Raw genomic sequence first — 17,060 nt, 5'->3', positions numbered from 1 at the left:
ACCGCCCGCCGCCCTGCCCATGGGGTGGCCCGCTCCTGGAGGGGGGACCCCGACTAGGATGCAGGAAGGGGTCAGCGCTCGCAGAGCCGATGGCGGGGAGCGGGGGGCGGGGCACCGCGGCCCTTGCTGCGGTCTCCAGGAGGCCTCCCCTCCTCATCCTCTTCTCCCACCTCCTGCCCTCATTCAAAAAGTAATTTAATCAGAAGGATAAAGCTCATATAGCGTGTTAGTCGCTCAGTCGTGTCCGACACTTTGCGACCCATGAACTGTGGCCCGTCAGACTCTTCTGTCCATGAGATCTCCAAGCAAGAATACTGGAGTGGATTGCCATTCCCTTCTCCAGGGGATCTTCCCTACTCAGGTTTGGAACCTAGGTCTCCTGCGCTGCAAGGAGATTCTTTACTGTCTGAGCTGCAGGGAAGCCTAAAGCTCAAATAGCATTGATTAATTAAATTAGTTAATTAAACAGTAAAGTTAAATGAAAATACAATAAATTATACAATAAAATGAAAAGGGAATCTACCTGTTAGAGGAGATAACTGCTGTAGATTCTTACAAATTTTCTTTCTCATGGATCCTAGAAATGTTCTTTTCATACTCTAAGAAATGTGTATATATATACACATATACTTAAAAAATGTATATACAAACAGGACAAAATATATCATGGAGATAATTTTATTTCAGGGCCTACAAAGTTGCCCTAATATCCCTACCCACCCCCCAATCCCCCAACACATACACACTATTTTGGAGGCAAATTCTGAAAGTTTTAGTTGTTCATGTGAATATAAAATATGTATGCTTTTTAAAATAGTATGTAATAGCTTCTGATTAAAAGCAATAGTTCCTAATCCCATCTATCTTCTAGTTTACACTTTATTTAAAAATATGATTGAGGACTATTCCATGAACACAGGAGAGCAATCAGTTAACATATAACACATGGAAAGTATGAAGAATGAAACCATACCATGGCTAAAGAGAAAGCAGTCTGCCTCGATAGCCTGGGTTTTTCTGCTATACTGCATCTGCACTTTTCTGACCTCAGAAGTAACCACTATCATGAATTTTGTACTGATCATCCCCTGGCTTTTGAAAAATGTGTTGCTTTCTATGAAAACTTCCCTAAATAATATATATTCAGTATTGCATGTTTTCAGAATTTATAAAAATGGTATAGAATAGTGTATTATTGGTTTGATGGTTTTTTCAACATCTTATTTTTGAAATGTATATTTTTGTTATGTTTAATTGTAGCTCCTTTATCTTAACAGCTGTAAACTCTTCTATTGTATCACCATTCCATTCCCCATCTAAATCTGTTCTACTACTATTGGGTATTTAGGCTGTCTCCAGTATTTATTATTAAAAGCAATGATGTTATAATCATGTTTGTACATGTCTTTAGAGCTCAAGTTCAAGAGTGTCTTTAAGGTATATACCGAAGAGTGAAATTTCTGGATCATAGGTCATTTATAATGTCAAGATAATGTCAACTTGTTTTCCAGGTGTGTATAACAATTTAGACTCCAGTTACAAGTATGTGTCTTAGCCAAAATTTGCTTTTGTTACACTTTTAACTTTTTGCCGGTCTATTTCATGATTTTATTTTGTATGCTCTGATAACTGTTAGTCTAAAAGCTTTGATTGCATGTATCTATTTATTGGAAAGCTACACTATTCACCCTCGAGCAGGCACCACACAACTCAGATTATTTTAATAGAATCAGGGCACCATTTCTTTTATTACTGTTTCTCAACATAGGGAAGGCCTCACATTTGGGTTTGGCTTGTTGATCTAGTGGGGTTTGGCAGTGAAGAGGAAGTCACTCACTTGGGTCTCAGTTTGTAAAACCAGAATATTATCAGCTACCCTTACAAGCCGTAAAGGAAGTAGGCTTAATATGAATGATCTCAGGAATTCCCTGGCAGTCCAGTGGTTAGGGCTCGTGTTTTCATTGCCAAGGGTGAAGGTTTGATCCCTGGCAGGGCATAAGCCACAAGCCACAAGATGTGGCCAAATATGAAAAACAAACAGACAAAACAAAAAACAATGAATGAGCTCATCTTGGCTCTGGTGGACAAATGTGACTGATTCTGGGGGAATGCTTCAGTAGGTGAACAATTCAAACTCTATTACAGGTCATCAGTGGATTTTTACCATGGTAGTCTTCCTCATTCTGGAGACAAAGTTGATGTTGATGTTCAGCTCTGGAGAAGGTTCCTAAAGTTATTTGAGGATTTGGTAGGTTTGGGAAGAGACACACCTAGAAGTCCAAGGGAACAGATTAGTCATGTGTAAACTATGCTTGGATTTATCATAACTCTTGGTGCAAATATTCTGAGTAGAAGTTGGGCAAATGTTTGTTAGTTGATCAAGACCTTGGAGATAAACAAAGTAGTCTGACTCACTCTTATAAGATGGTTTCAGGGAAATTTTCCCCTGAAAGGGTAATCTCTGGGTTCAATAAAAATTCTCTTTGATTTTATAAGCAGGTAGCTGAAAAGTAGCTTGGCAATAGATAATCATGTTTGATTGTAACCTTTTTGTAGCCTAGGGAGGTTAGTCTGGCTGAGCGGTATATTGATAAATACCAGCTTCCTCTAATGAGGCAGCAGGCATACAAGGGTAAAATTTTAGAAATCCCATGTTAGTAAATAGACAACCTTTCCCCCTCTTTCACCAGAGATCTTAAAAACACAGAAAAGTCCTTAACTTGAACTTTATTTTTTTCCCCTTAGCCATTTGGCAGCAGAGTTGTCAGAACTTGGGCAACACAAAGAAAAAAAAATGGGAGGAAAGGCATTAATAGAATATAAACTAATAAAAACTTGACAGAAAAGTTTATGGAGTTTTTCTGTTGGGTAGGAAAAGCCTTTCCTCTACCCTTCTAGGTCCTTCTGAGTGGTCTGAGAATTAAATTGACGAGACAGATTAACAGGAGAAAATCCAACAGAAGTTTAGTAACATGTACACAGGAGGGAAACCCAAGAAAACTGAGCTCACTTGCCAATATGGCAGGAGCCCTCACCTTTAAGGCATTTAATGCCATCTTCAACCAAAGACAAAAGAGGTTGTTGGGGATAGGGGCTTGGGGCTTCAAAGTGGAGATGAAAGAGTAAATATTTGGTAAACAAAATGTTTGAAGAAACAAGATAAAGAACAGGCCCTTCATCAAATTATTCAGTCTGCGAGAAGAGTGAAAGTGTTAGTCACTCAGTCCTGTCCAACTCCTTGCGACCGCATGGACTGTAGCCCGCCAGGCTCCTCTGTCCATGGAATTCTCCAGGCAAGAATACTGGAGTGGTTTGCCATTCCTTTCTCTAGGGAATCTTCCCAACCCTGGTCTCCTGCATTGCAGGCACATTCTTTAGCATCTGAGCCAGAATGGGGAGGTCAAAAGAAAGATGCCCTGACTCTTGAGGCCTTGATTGTTTTTATCTCAAAATAACCTACCTGACAAAGATACTTGGGGTGGCAAATTTTGCTGCCCTATGCCTGAAGCCATGCCCATGCCCCATAAAGTTAACAGAAGGTTATGATAAACTAACAGAAATTCTTGAGCTTGTCTTACAAAACAAGAGATATTCTCAGTAACAGCTTGTTAAAACCCCTTTGCTTATAAACTGCCTTCATTAATTAAGCTCGCTGTAGTTATTTTCCTTCTTTTTTTCTCTTTGATTGCATTCCTTCCCAGCTTCACACAGCCCAGTTGCTTTATAGAAACTTGAATCTGGCCCAGTCCCAGGCAGCAGGCTGGGATCATCAACCCTAAAACAGGCCCTGGGCAGGTGTCTGACGATGGCTCATTGACCTCAGATGATGGGAAATCACCCTCACATGCCAAGTGGCTCCATTTTAAATGTACAGAAACATGTAACCCAAATGCACAGGCTCAGAACATCAATTACCTCACCTTTCCCCCTTCTTCCAAAAATCATACCCTGTGCCCTACTTCCTCCATAAATATCCCCAATCCCTTGCCTTCAAGGAGTTGGATCTGAGACTAGTTCTCCTCTCTCCTCACGTGGCTGCTTTGTGAATAAGCTCAGTTACAAACCTCTGCATCTCAGCCTTTGGCTTGCTGAGGATTGAGCACACATATCTGGTTTGGCAGCACACCTACATTCCCAACACAAACTGGGAGACAGATGTGTGCATGGGCTAAGTTCTCTGTCCATAATCTAACTTGCGCTTCACTCTTTATCTGATATTAAATAAAACTTTATCTTTAAATTACAACTATGTAATGTAGTATTTCTTACATAGTCCCAGGCTTTCTACAAAATGCTTGATAAATAAAAGTAATTCTACTGAATTACCTCACACATCTTTATTAAAGCAGACCATAGAGTAGTCATTCCATAGATGCAGTTATATCAATTAAATTAAATGTGAAAAATATTGAAATATGAATTAGTATCTGTATGGCATGCCAGAGAGTGATAGAACATTTAATTGGAAGTAAAATTTACTGAATCATTGTGGATCTTTTCATAAGATGAAAACAAGGTAGAGTTTGTTGTTATTCTTTTATTTTCACAAATATTTACAAATTTCATCTTTTATCACATCCATGTGTTAATAGTTTTCCCCTCTTAAATTACTAAACCTCTCAGGGTACCTCTGTGTTGTTGGGAAGGTTATTTACTGTTTTACACTGCACAGTTAAAATTTTTGTGTTATACAAGTAAATGATGGATTGTTAAGGATTGATGGATTGATAAGAAAGGATTTCCCTTTCTTTCCAAAAGGGAAATGAAAACATGTCAAATAGCTTTGAAATGGAAAATAAATTAGTTGACAATGTAGAATTCTGCTTAATGCTTTTAGAACCAAGTCCCCCTAAACCTGAGCTCCTCTGCTGAGTTTATCATTAACCTCTGTCCAAAACTGCATTCACTTTCTTGCTGTGCCCCTGTTCCCCTTGGGATTGAGGAGAATCAAAGAAAAGAAGGGGTTGAAACTCAGCAGGGCCCTGCAGGGCTCACCTACAAGTGTCCCTTTTTGTCTCTCACTTCTTGTTTTTGAAAGCAATAACAACAAATACCTCTAAGCTTTATTTGAGTTCCAAAGAACAGTCTCAAGTAGTGAAGGAAGACACAAAAGAAAAGCAGTTAAGGAAGAAAAGTAGTGATAACTTAAGCAATAGCTTAAATAGTAATTTGACTGCAAAACAGAGTTCTAGTTCCTCCTCAGGAGATAGACATACCATGCCTTATCTTTGAATTGTTCTGCAGAAACTAAGACCCCCTACCCTCCCACCAAGGTGGAGGATGGTGGCTTCCTGCTGACCACAGCACCTAGACCCCGGACTGTTTGGCATCTGATTATTAAGATTCATGAACATCACCTTGTTACCTCACCACCAACCAATGAGAAGAAAGTCCATGTACTGCCACGTGGTACGTGCGTGTGCGCTCCATGAACTGTCTTACCTGTGTGCTCAGTCATGTCTGACTCTCTGCAACCCTAGGGAATGTAGCCCACCAGGCTCCTCTATTCATGGACATTTCCAGACAAGAATATTGGAATGGGTTGCCATTTCCTACTCCAGGAAACCTTCCCAACCCAGGAACTGAACCCACACCTCCCGTGTCTCCTGCATTGGCAGACAGCTTCTTGACCACTGAGCCACCTGGGAAGTTGTAAACTGCCACCCTCACTGTAAACGTTGCCTTTGAAAAACTTTCCTTGAAAGCCATTGGTAGGTTTGTCTCTTCTGACCATGAACTGCCCTTTCTCCTTGCTTGCTGCTACGGTTGTGCTGTTCTCAGTCATGTCAAACTCTTTGCAACCCCATGGACCGAAGACTTCCAGGCTCCTCTGTCCATGGAATTTTCTAGGCTAGAATACTGGAGTGAGTTGCCATTTCCTTCTCCAGGGGATCTTCTCAACCCGGGGACTGAACCTGCGTCTCTTGCATTGCAGGGGAATTCTTTACCACTGTGCCACCTAGGAAGCCTTTTTCCTTGCTTCAGTTCAGTTCAGTTCAGTTGCTCAATCGTGTCCAACTCTTCACAACCCCATCGACTGCAGCACGCCAGGCTTCCCTGTCCATCACCAACTCCCGAGTTTGCTCAAACTCACGTCCATCGAGTCGGTAATGCCATCCAACCATCTCATCCTCTGTCATCCCCTTCTCCTCCCGCCTTCAATCTTTCCTGGCATCAGGGTTGCTTCAAATGAGTCACCTCTTCGCATAAGGTTGGCAAAGTACTGGAGCTTCAGCCTCAGCATCAGTCCTTCCAATGAGCACCCAGGACTGATCTCCTTCAGGATGGACTGACTGGAGCTCCTTGCATCCAAAGGACTCTCTTTCCTTGCTTGGTGCCCTGCAAATAAACACTATATTTTTCTTCGCTGCAACCTGGTGTCAGTAAAGTGGCCTTGCTTAGTGGTGGCAAGTGGACTTGACCCAAGTTTGGTCTGTCAATGCTTCGATTAAGAATTTAGATTGATCCATGTGCATTATAGCAGTTAGCAAACAATCCCTGAGTTGAAGAAATATTGAGCAACTCTCCTTTAGAATATGAACAGTTTGTGGATAAATGTATTTATGTCAGGATCTGCACTTTTCTCTGACATAAAGCCTAAGATCATATGCGGAAATGATCGTGAATCTGAAGTAAACACCTCAAAAATTCTCTTGATCCACAGTGAAGAAAGAAGAGCAAAAGGATGTTCCTTACTCCTTGACTGTATCAGGGGTAAGATATAATCCACTGCAGTTGCCCACAAACAGTGCACTCAGAGAGGAATTCAGGATGAAAAATAAGACAAGGCACTCTGTGCTTTGGATAAGTAGTCCTCTTCGATAGTTTGATGTATATTTGAGGGAGAATGCTAATGAACCTAGATTCTTGCATCTTCCCATACATAGCAAAACACTAAAATCATTAACTCCACATATCTGTTCTTTGTGATTAGCAATAATCTTTCACCAAGATGTATGATTGACTGCATGTGTTCCCTAGCCATGAATCATATATAAACTTGCTTTCTCCCTGTCTCTTTGGAGCAGTTTCTTTGGGACTAACTGAGTCATTGTCTCCTAGGTTATAGTCCTCAGTAGGATCCTTAATAAAACTTAAACTCACAACTTTTATGTTGTGCATTTTAATTTGACACCAGCATATTTTCATTATTCATAGGCTACTAGTATACTAAATTCTTAAAGAGACAGGAATACCCGACCACCTTACCTGTCTTCTGAGATGCCTATATGCAGTTCAAGAAGCAACAGTTAGAACTGGACATGGAACAGCAGACTGGTTCCAAATCGGGAAAGGAGTACATGAAGGCTGTATATTGTCACCCTGCTTATTTAACTTATGGAGAGTACATCATGCAAATGCCAGGATGAATGAATTACATGCTGGAATCACTGCCAGGAGAAATATCAACAACCTCAGATATGCAGATGATACCACTTCAACAGCAGAAAGAAAAGAGGAACTGAAAAGCCTCTTGATGGAGGAGAGGAGAGTGAAACAGCTGGCTTAAAATTCAGTATTCAAAAAATGAAGATCATGACATCTGGCAAATACATGGGGGAAACAATGGAAACGGTGACAGATTTTAATTTCTTGGGCTCCAAACTCAGTGCGTATGGTGACCGCAGCCACAAAATTAAGATGCTTGCCCCTTGGAAGAAAAACTGTGACAACCTAGACAACATGTTAAAGGGCAAAGACATCAATATTAAAGGCAATGGTATAATTAAGGTAGAAATGAAATAATATGTGTAGAAAAAATATTTCCATATTCACTTTTGAGAAAAGTTATAGTAAAACAGAAGGATTATCTTATAGTACTAGGGTGGGAATATTAAGTTATTTAACTCCTTATTTGTGTTTATTAATGATTACTTAACATATAATCTAAATGACATATATACGAAGCTTTTCACATATATTTTATGTACATACATATATGTGTATGTGTGTCCATATGCATGTATGCATACCTATGAAAACAAAATTGTATTTCAGAATCTGTTAGTGCCTTTGTTCTAAAATTTTACCTGGAAGAAAATACAGCTTATGTTGTATCCTTGTAACAATAAGAGACGTGTTGATATAAATAATAAAAATTTTTAACAGACATTAAAAACAAAACAAAACGAGAGAAAATGAAAAGCAAAGACATCACTTTGTTGACAAATGTCTACATAGTCAAACCTATGGTTTTTCCAGTAGTCATGTATGGATGTGAGAGTTGGACCATAAAGAAGACTGCATGGTAAAGAATTGATGCTTTCAAACTGTGGTGTTGGAAAAACACTTGAGAGTCCCTTGGACAGCAAGATGGTCAAACCAGTCAATCTTAAGGGAAATCAACCCTGAATGTTCATTGGAAGGATGGATGCTGAAGCTCCAATACTTTGGCCACCTGATGTGAAGGGTCAACTCACTGGAAAAAACCCTGATGCTGGGAAAGATTGAGGGCAGGGGGAGAAAGGGGTGACAGAGGATGAGATGGTTGGATGGCATCATGACTCAACTGACACAAGTTTGAGCAAACTTCGGGAGATGGTGAAGGACAGAGAAGCCTGGTGTGTTGCAGTTCATGGTGTGGCAAAGAGTCGGACATAACTTAGTGACAGAACAACAGCTGGTATTACTTAGATCCTGTTGTCAGAGGGAAAGAAAATTTTCCTCACCCCTCTAAGTTTTTCTGGATGATCTAAAAATTAAATTGATATGATACAGATTAACAAGAGAATATAAATTATTTAAGACATATGGGAACTACACATACATGAGAGGGTCAGAGAACCTCACATATATCAGAGGATCAGAAACAAGTGTAAAATGAGTTCTATATGCCATCCTGAGCTAAGGAATGGGATAGGGGCTTGGGGCTTCTGAGGACAGAAGGGTCTTTCACAGGATGATAAGAAAAAAAAACAGATATCTGGTAACCAAATTGCCCTGCTATATAGATGAGGGCACTTAGATAAAGTATATCTGTTGTAATAACTCCTTCCTGGGAAGGAGACCCAGCTTAAATTCATCTAGGTAGTTAAAGGAAGAGTGGCAGTTTCTTTTAAACCTTCAGGATCTTGATTTCTATTAGCTCAAAATAATCCTCATCCAAAAGTACACATTTTAGGGGAAGTTCATTCTGAACCTCTACACCATGTATTTGGCTATTTTTAAATTCACTGTATTGATCTTTTAAAATACATTAAATTTCTTGCATAAGTATATTTTTATCATTTGTCTTATATTCCTATTAATTTTTGCTTAATGTATTTAGCTGCCATACCATTTGTGCATATAAATTTATGACATATCTGATGCCTAACTTTTGCCTTTTATTGTTAATAACATCTCTTCTTAGATAGTGTTCATAACTTTTCCTTCTTCCTAGTTCAATATTCATTTCTTTTTGTTTGCTATACCTCAATCTCTTATTTTTAAACTTTTTTTATCAATGTATTTGGTTTATTCTGCTATGATATCTTTTTCTTTATATTTCTGGTGTATTCAAATTCCTCCATGCTAACTTAGGAAATCTGATAGGCTTTTCTATCTGATTAATAACCACCTTCCATTTTCAGTCACTAATAATCTATTATTTTATTTTATAAAAATAATATAACTTTCCCCCACCTATCTCCATATATTCTGTTCACTTATGCTTCCCTTAATCTAAAAACAATTTCATTTCCCCATTTCACTTTTCCATCCCTAGATGAGATCTTGGGAATGATCTTGTTATATCCCTCCAATCTTCTTAGCGAGATTCCCCCCAAGCCCAATTGCGACTCTTGAGTTGGCCAAGATAATTTAGAGTTTAAAATCTCAGTTGCATTATTGACAGTATGACTCTTCTATGTCAACACATATGACATAGTCCTAAGAAACCAATCTTTTCTCACCAAAAGGCCAGTTTCATGTTGTTCTTATGAGCTTGGGACCAGAGTCATTATCTGGGCTTGTGTCTCAGCTTCCTTGCCTGCTAACCATGTGTGATATTGTGATTTATAGTAAGAAATATCTTTGGTCTTCACATCCATTTCTGGCACAGAGCTCCTGAAACCCTTGGAATTCCTAAATGATGAGAGAAACAAAGACTTTTTTTGTTATATTAATGAGGTGACTTTTGAACCCCACCTAAGGATGGGGACTGGTTTTCAGGAGAAACAACCTTGTGATTAGCAGGTTGGAGCTTCTAATCCCAACCCCCCACCTCCAGAGAGGGAAGAGGGGTTGGAGGATGAATCAATCACCAATGACCAATTAGTTAATCAATCACAACTATGTAATAAAGCCTCCATAAAACCCCCAAAATGATGAGATTTAGAGAGCTTCCAGGTAGAACCAGGAAGTTTCCATGTGCCACTGTGCAGGTGTTCAGACTCCACAAAAACAGTAACTCCTTTGTCAGGACTCAGGACTTTGCCCTATGGATCTCTTCATCTGGCTATTGATTAATATCCTTTAATAGTGTTTGTAATACACCAACAATGTAGTGAGCAGACAGGCTTCCTGAGTCTTTTGAGCCATTCTAGCAAATTAACCAAATCCAAAGAAGGGATCATGGGAACCTCCAATGTACAGCAGTTTTGTCAGAAATCTCGGTGACAATCTTGACTTACTATTGGCATCTCAAGTGAAGGGCAGTCTTGTGGGAATGAACCCTCTACCCTGATGCTAACATGGGTAGATAGTATCAGAATTGAGTTGATTTGTAGGACACCCATGGGATTCTCTTGCTTTTCTATGATACAATGATGGCAATTTGATCTGGTTCCTCTGCCTTTTCTAAATCCAGCTTGAACACCTGGAAGTTCTCAGTTCACACACTGTTGAAGCCTCACTTGGAGGATTTTGAGCATTACTTAGCTAGCTTGTGAGATGAGTGCAACTGTGTGGTAGTTTGAAGTTTCTTTGGCATTGCCTTTCTTTGGGATTGGAATGAAAATGGAGCTTTTCCAGTCCTGTGGCCACTGCTGAGTTTTTCAAATTTGCTGGCATATTGAGTGCAGCACTTTCACAGCATCACCATTTAGGATTTGAAATAACTCAGCTGAAATTCTTCCATCACCTCCCCTAGCTTTATTTGTAGTGACGCTTCCTAAGGCCCACTTGACTTCACTCAAGGATATCTGACTCTAGGTGAGTGATCACATCATTGTGGTTATCTGGGTCATTAAGATATTTTTGTATAGTTCTTCTGTGTATTCTTGCCTTCTCTTCTTAATATCTTCTGCTTCTGTTAAGTCAGGAAAGGAGTATGTCAAGGCTATAAATTGTCACCCTGCTTATTTAACTTACATGCAGAGTACATCACAAGAAATGCTGGACTGGATGAAGCACAAACTGCAATCAAGATTGCTGAGAGAAATATCAACAACCTCAGATATGCAGAAGACACCACCTTTATGGCAGAAAGCAAAGGAGAACTAAAGAACCAAGATAAAAGTGAAAGAGGAGAGTGAAAAAGTTGGCTTAAAACTCAACATTCACAAAACTAAGATCATGGCATCCAGCCCCATCACTTCATGGCAAATAGATGGGGAAACAATGGAAACAGTGAGAGACTTTATTATTTGGGGTTCCAAAATCACTTCAAATGGTGAATGCAGCCATGAAATTAAAAGATGCTTTCTCCTTGGAAGAAAAGTTATGACAAATCTAGACAGCATATTAAAAAGTAGAGAGATTACTTTACCGATAAATGTCCATCTAGTCAAGGCTATGGTTTTTCCAGGAGTCATGTATGGATGTGAGAGTTGGACCATGAAGAAAGCTGAGCCCTGAAGAATTGATGCTTTTGAACTGTGGTGTTGGAGAAGATGCTTGAGAGTCCGTTGGACTGCAAAGAGATCCAACCAGTCCATCCTAAAGGAAATCAGTCCTGGGTGTTCATTGGAAGGACTGATGCTGAAGTTGAAGCTCCAATACTTTGGCCACCTGATACAAAGAACTGACTCATTGGAAAAAACCCTTATGCTGGGAAAGATTGAAGGTGGGAGGAGAAGGGGATTACAGAGGATGAGATGGATGAATGGCATCACTGACTCAATGGACATTAGTTTGAGCAAGCTCCGGGAGATGGTGATGGACAGGGAAGCATGGTGTGCTGTAGTCCATGGGGTTGCAAAGAGTCAGACATGACTGAGTGATGGAACTGAACAGGTGGATTCTGAGAACTGCTTGGTGGTAGCAAAGTAACCATCCCACCCCAACACACACACACACACACACACACACACACACACTGGAGTCAGAACCTTTACCATGAAAGCTTAGTAAACTTAAATTTCTTTTCTTGCCTCAGTGAAAAGAATAAAAACACTGTGGTGGGTTAAAGTGTCCACTTGTTCTTTGACCCTCGCTTCAAAAAAAGTGGAGCTGAATTCCCCTCCCCTTTCACAGATGCAGGATTTGGTCTTACTTGTAATGAATAGAATGAAGTGACTGTATGTGACATCTAAGCTGAGGTCATAAAAGATATTGTGGTTTCTGATACTCTCCTCTTCAGAACATTCCAATTGCTGGAGAGAAAGTCAGCTGCTCTGTTATAAGGACACATGGGAAGCCCAGGGTGGGGCCTGTGTGCAAAGACCTGGGGCCTCCAGCCAGCAGCCTTGTGAGTAAATGATCTAGGAAGTGGTCCCTTCAGCTCCAATTAAAACTTCAGATGCCTGAAGCCCTGCCTGCAGCTTTCAGGCTTTTTCCTCTGTCAAGATCATCCCCCAGCCGTATGACTCATGGCCAGGTTTAATGGAAACTTTGCCATAAAATGCTTGATCTGTTCCCATCCCACCCCCAGTCATGCCACAGGTGGTATAAACAGGAGATTGTGGAAAGAGAAATATACAAAAGGAGGCAGAATTTGGAGAAATCAGAATTTGGTGCCTGAACACTTCCTACATCCAAGTGGATCAGTCAAGATGGATAGAGGCCTGAGCATAAAACTTTTGAAATTTGCATGTGTGCTGGACCATGTGAATGATATTTGCTTCTCATAATCTGGACATTTCTAAAGGCAAGAGGCCCCTTGCCATATCTGAGGCAACTGTTCATGGCAGGATCACAGGGGTAAGCAGAATCACCCACCCTCTCTTCATTCCCCAAGCTCTCAAAGGACAGCGAATAAGACCCCACAGGTTTCTCCATTTCCAAAGGAGAGAGATCACTCATATTAGCCAATGGGAAGAAATTATGAGCCAGCCTGGAACAATGGGACACACCTCTTAAAGGGAGTGTGCATGGTTTATGGGCTCCAAAGGGAAACACAGTGGAGATTTGGCTAAAAGAGCCGGGGGATTGACTAGATAAACATGTCCACCAGCTATGTTGAAACCATCACATCAATAATTACTAAAAAATCAGATTCTCCCTACATGCCAAGCAGTTGGTCATCCCAGTAGAAGACAGTGTGGTCCAGGTTTGTCCACCAAGAAACCGTCAGTCACCATCACTTATCCAAGCAGCTTCTTTTTTCTCCCTTTCCTTCCTTCCCACCAGCACACATTAGTAATGGACAACATGCTAGTACTGATTACCTGGATATCATTAAATATTTGTGACTACTATCACAACAGAATTAGACAGAAAATCCCAGATTAGACTAGATTATTGATTGAATAGAAAAACATTTAATTTTTACATCACCAAGAAAGAATTCAGGCTTTGCAAAGAATTTGATTATTTATGGAAAGGGTGAACATGTGCCAGTGGTTTGATTGGACAATCAGGTTTATGCCTTGTGTTAGGTTTCACTGTTAGGAGACGCTGCAGCATCTTCTGGCCATGAGGGAGCAAGCTTCAGCACAAAAGCCAATCAGCTAAGATTATCAGTGAAAATTACAAGAACTTGAAGCTTTAATGCACTTGAATTATCTTGGCCTTGTCCTACTTCTGACTTCAAGCTGAGATTAATAATTTCCTATATTTTTAAGCCATGTTGAGGTGACAAAAATAACCTGATGCTGCATCTTGACAGCAACATTTGTCATGTTTATCAAATAAATCTTGATGTCTATCTTGCTGTGTAATGTAAATATGGTCTGAATATCCAGCCAGAAATTATAGCTGGTTTGCAATATATAATTGTTAGGTGGCCTGTATTTATAGTTATTTTTCTTAACTCTCTTACTATTCCATATATATGCAAAGAAAATCTATGTTGTTTTGTTGATTAGACAAAACATAGCAGAAGTCAACTGTTAGGAAAATTAAAATGGAGGAAGTCTTGTTCAGGCTTCAAAGACCAGAAAGCAGAGCAGGCCTCTGACCTTGGCTCTGACCTGCCTGGAGCCCTGCCTACCTGCCTGCTCTGAGTGCACCAATTATTACCAGTAAGCTGACTGGCACTATAGGAAGTGAGTCTTGGAATTTTCTTGAGCCCCTGGAGATTTGTCCAACCACTGGGGTCTGGAAAATCTCACCACTCATGAGATAAAACAAACAGTATTGTAAAAAGATAAACATGAAACCAGCCTGGGATTATAAGTGGGAGCTCCCAAATTGCAATTTAAAACCTCACTGTGGGGTGGATGCACTGCCTGAGGCCCTTTCACAGTTGAGACTTCAGATCGCTGTTACATGGGACTTCCCAGCACTGTTTGAATCTCATTGTTAGTTGGCCTGATTCTGATGTATGTACTGTTACTTTTGTCTACTGTTTCTATTTCTCTTTTCTTTTAATGATTATATATTGAAAGCAAGTTAGATAATTCTCTATTAAATATTGAAATTGTTTATTTATGTGGTTTCTTTTGTTAACAAATCCTTTGAACCTGAAACAAAAATTAAAACTTTCAGCACAAAACATCAGTTCACTGTACCTTTATTTCAATTATGGGAAAATCCAAACCTTTCTCTCTTGTTTAATACTTCCCTAGGTAAGCAGATGAAATAAATTAGGACAATTCTAAGTTGATTTGTGCAATAGACAGATCAGAGTACAGAGATGACCCTCCAAAAACTACAGGTACTACTTTTCTACAAATTAGATCTTCATTAAAAACAAACTTGAATGATTAACCTCAAGCTAATTAACTATTTTTATGAATTGCATCCTGAGCCAATGTTTCTTTTCACAGTTGCAGTAATTAAAATATAACACATATTCAAATTGGTAATGGAATTAGTTAAAAGAACATGCTCAGTTCAGTGGAGACTTTTGAATAAATAGAATTCAAGTATTACATTTTCATGATTCATAACACTTTCTGTATCTTAGTTTTAAAGACTACCATGTCTGGTACTATAAGAAAATCTAATTTAGAATTTATTTTGTGCTATTCACAGGCTCCGGAGAAGGCGATGGCACCCCACTCCAGTACTCTTGCCTGGAAAATCCCATGGACGGAGGAGCCTGGTGGGCTGCAGTCCATGGGGTCGCTAAGAGCCGGACACGACTGAGCGACTTCAATTTCACGTTTCATTTCATGCATTGGAGAAGGAAATGGCAACCCACTCCAGTGTTCTTGCCAGGGACGGGGGAGCCTGGTGGGCTGCCGTCTATGGGGTCGCACAGAGTCGGACACGACTGAGGTGACTTAGCAGCGGCAGCATTCGCAGGCTCATATGCATGGGTTACAGCCTGTATATGACCATGGGCTGAGAATTTGGTAACTACACTTGAGATGAGAAATTCTGGAGACACAGTCTGATTGGTTTTGCATACTTTCATATTTTCTACCTGTCCAGCTTTGCCAGTAAGATCCATAATACTGTTTTTTTTCTTTCTTATAACCAAGCAGTAAAATGACTAATGCATTGGGAATGTTGTTTTCCTGTGCTAAGTTCTTAAAATAATTCATGTTCAGTACAAGGAAGAGGTTTTATAAAATGGTTTGGAAAAGAAACTTAGGGTTTTTTTGTCTTGCTGTTCTCAACATGCTAGTAATTTTGAAGTGCCTTTTAGGAATGAATGTGGATAATGGAGGTGGAAATTGAATCCAAATTCATTTAACTTTCATTGGTATTTCAGAAATTCATTCTTCATTTTTTTTCTAAGGGCTTTTGAATACTTGAACTATTTTAAACATAATTTTCTATTCAAAAGGATTTTTCATTTTTATTTCATTAAAAATCATTATTAAGCACATATCTGTTATATGCCAGGCACAGTTCTAGGTGCTATAATTGCTTCTGCTATGGTTCACAGGCACCCTTTCTCCTGAGACTTCCCTGAGCTATGGACCGCATGTACCAGGAGATGCCTAGGAGGTTACAACCCACCCACTCACCCATCAAACGGGTGCATGCATGCAAAACTCTGCGGCGCTCTTCACACCCCAGAGCTACTCCTATGCTTGGGCTGAAGCTAGACGTCAGCTACATTTCCAGATGCTTAGCTTCCTTCTTGGGCGCTCTGCCCCTTTCCTTGGTCTCTTACGGGTCACCTCTGAGAGCACTCCCTCAATAAATTACCTGAATAAGAATCCCTGGATCACACTCTGTTTCTAGGAAACCTGAAACGACATACAGCATCAAAATGCTGCATACTAAGTACTTGCTAAGGACTCTTAGGCCAGTGATACCATAGAGAGATATGTATTATTACTGTTATTATTATTTATATATTCAGATAACTGACTTCATTTATCAGATAACTAATGTATTGCATGGGTGTATTATCCATCCCATAGGTACACTGAGAAAAGCAAGCAATACAATCTCTTCAATGATTAATGATATCAGAGGAAGAAATAAATTTTTATAGTTTTCTGAAAATAGAGTTTGTCAAAGGCAAAAATTGTTAGCAAAAATCTTGCGATGCTTACTATATAGTAAACTGTTAGTAAGTTGGCCTGGGTGAGAACGCTAACCTGAATTAATAGGCAGGAAAGACAAGTATTAGTAAATGCTTCCTGTTTGAAGGCTTCTTACCAAAATATTCACTTTATCTTTGGAAAGCATCCTGTTAGTTCTCCATGTTAATATAGTAATTTACACATTGATTCTTATTAAATTATTAGAGTGAATTGGGGGAAATAAAAATAAACATTAAATATACAGAAAAGGGTTAATTTGGGGAAGGCATGTGTAAATAAGTATTTTAAAATAACTTCAAATGACTCTCA

The 17,060-nt window shown here is 39.6% G+C and overlaps 1 long non-coding RNA gene across 3 annotated transcripts; it reads left to right on the top strand.

Annotated features, from left to right (window-relative positions):
* The first annotated feature begins 117 nt into the window (after positions 1–117).
* Positions 118–16,418, top strand: LOC110136847 (uncharacterized). 3 transcript variants are annotated; one of them, XR_011489309.1, is made up of 5 exons: positions 118–1,511; positions 2,146–2,248; positions 5,245–5,409; positions 6,665–14,959; positions 15,280–16,418. It is a non-coding gene; the product is annotated as an uncharacterized lncRNA (long non-coding RNA). The 3 variants fall into 3 exon arrangements; XR_011489306.1 differs by having other exon boundaries at positions 5,245–14,959; XR_011489307.1 differs by lacking the exon at positions 2,146–2,248 and having other exon boundaries at positions 5,245–14,959.
* Positions 16,419–17,060: the final 642 nt, after the last annotated feature.

The sequence above is a fragment of the Odocoileus virginianus genome, chromosome 9 (genome assembly GCF_023699985.2).
Source record: "Odocoileus virginianus isolate 20LAN1187 ecotype Illinois chromosome 9, Ovbor_1.2, whole genome shotgun sequence".
Lineage (NCBI taxonomy): Eukaryota > Metazoa > Chordata > Mammalia > Artiodactyla > Cervidae > Odocoileus > Odocoileus virginianus.
The sequence above is the reverse complement of the archived record's forward strand: the minus strand, read 5'-3'. Positions and strand labels throughout refer to the sequence as shown.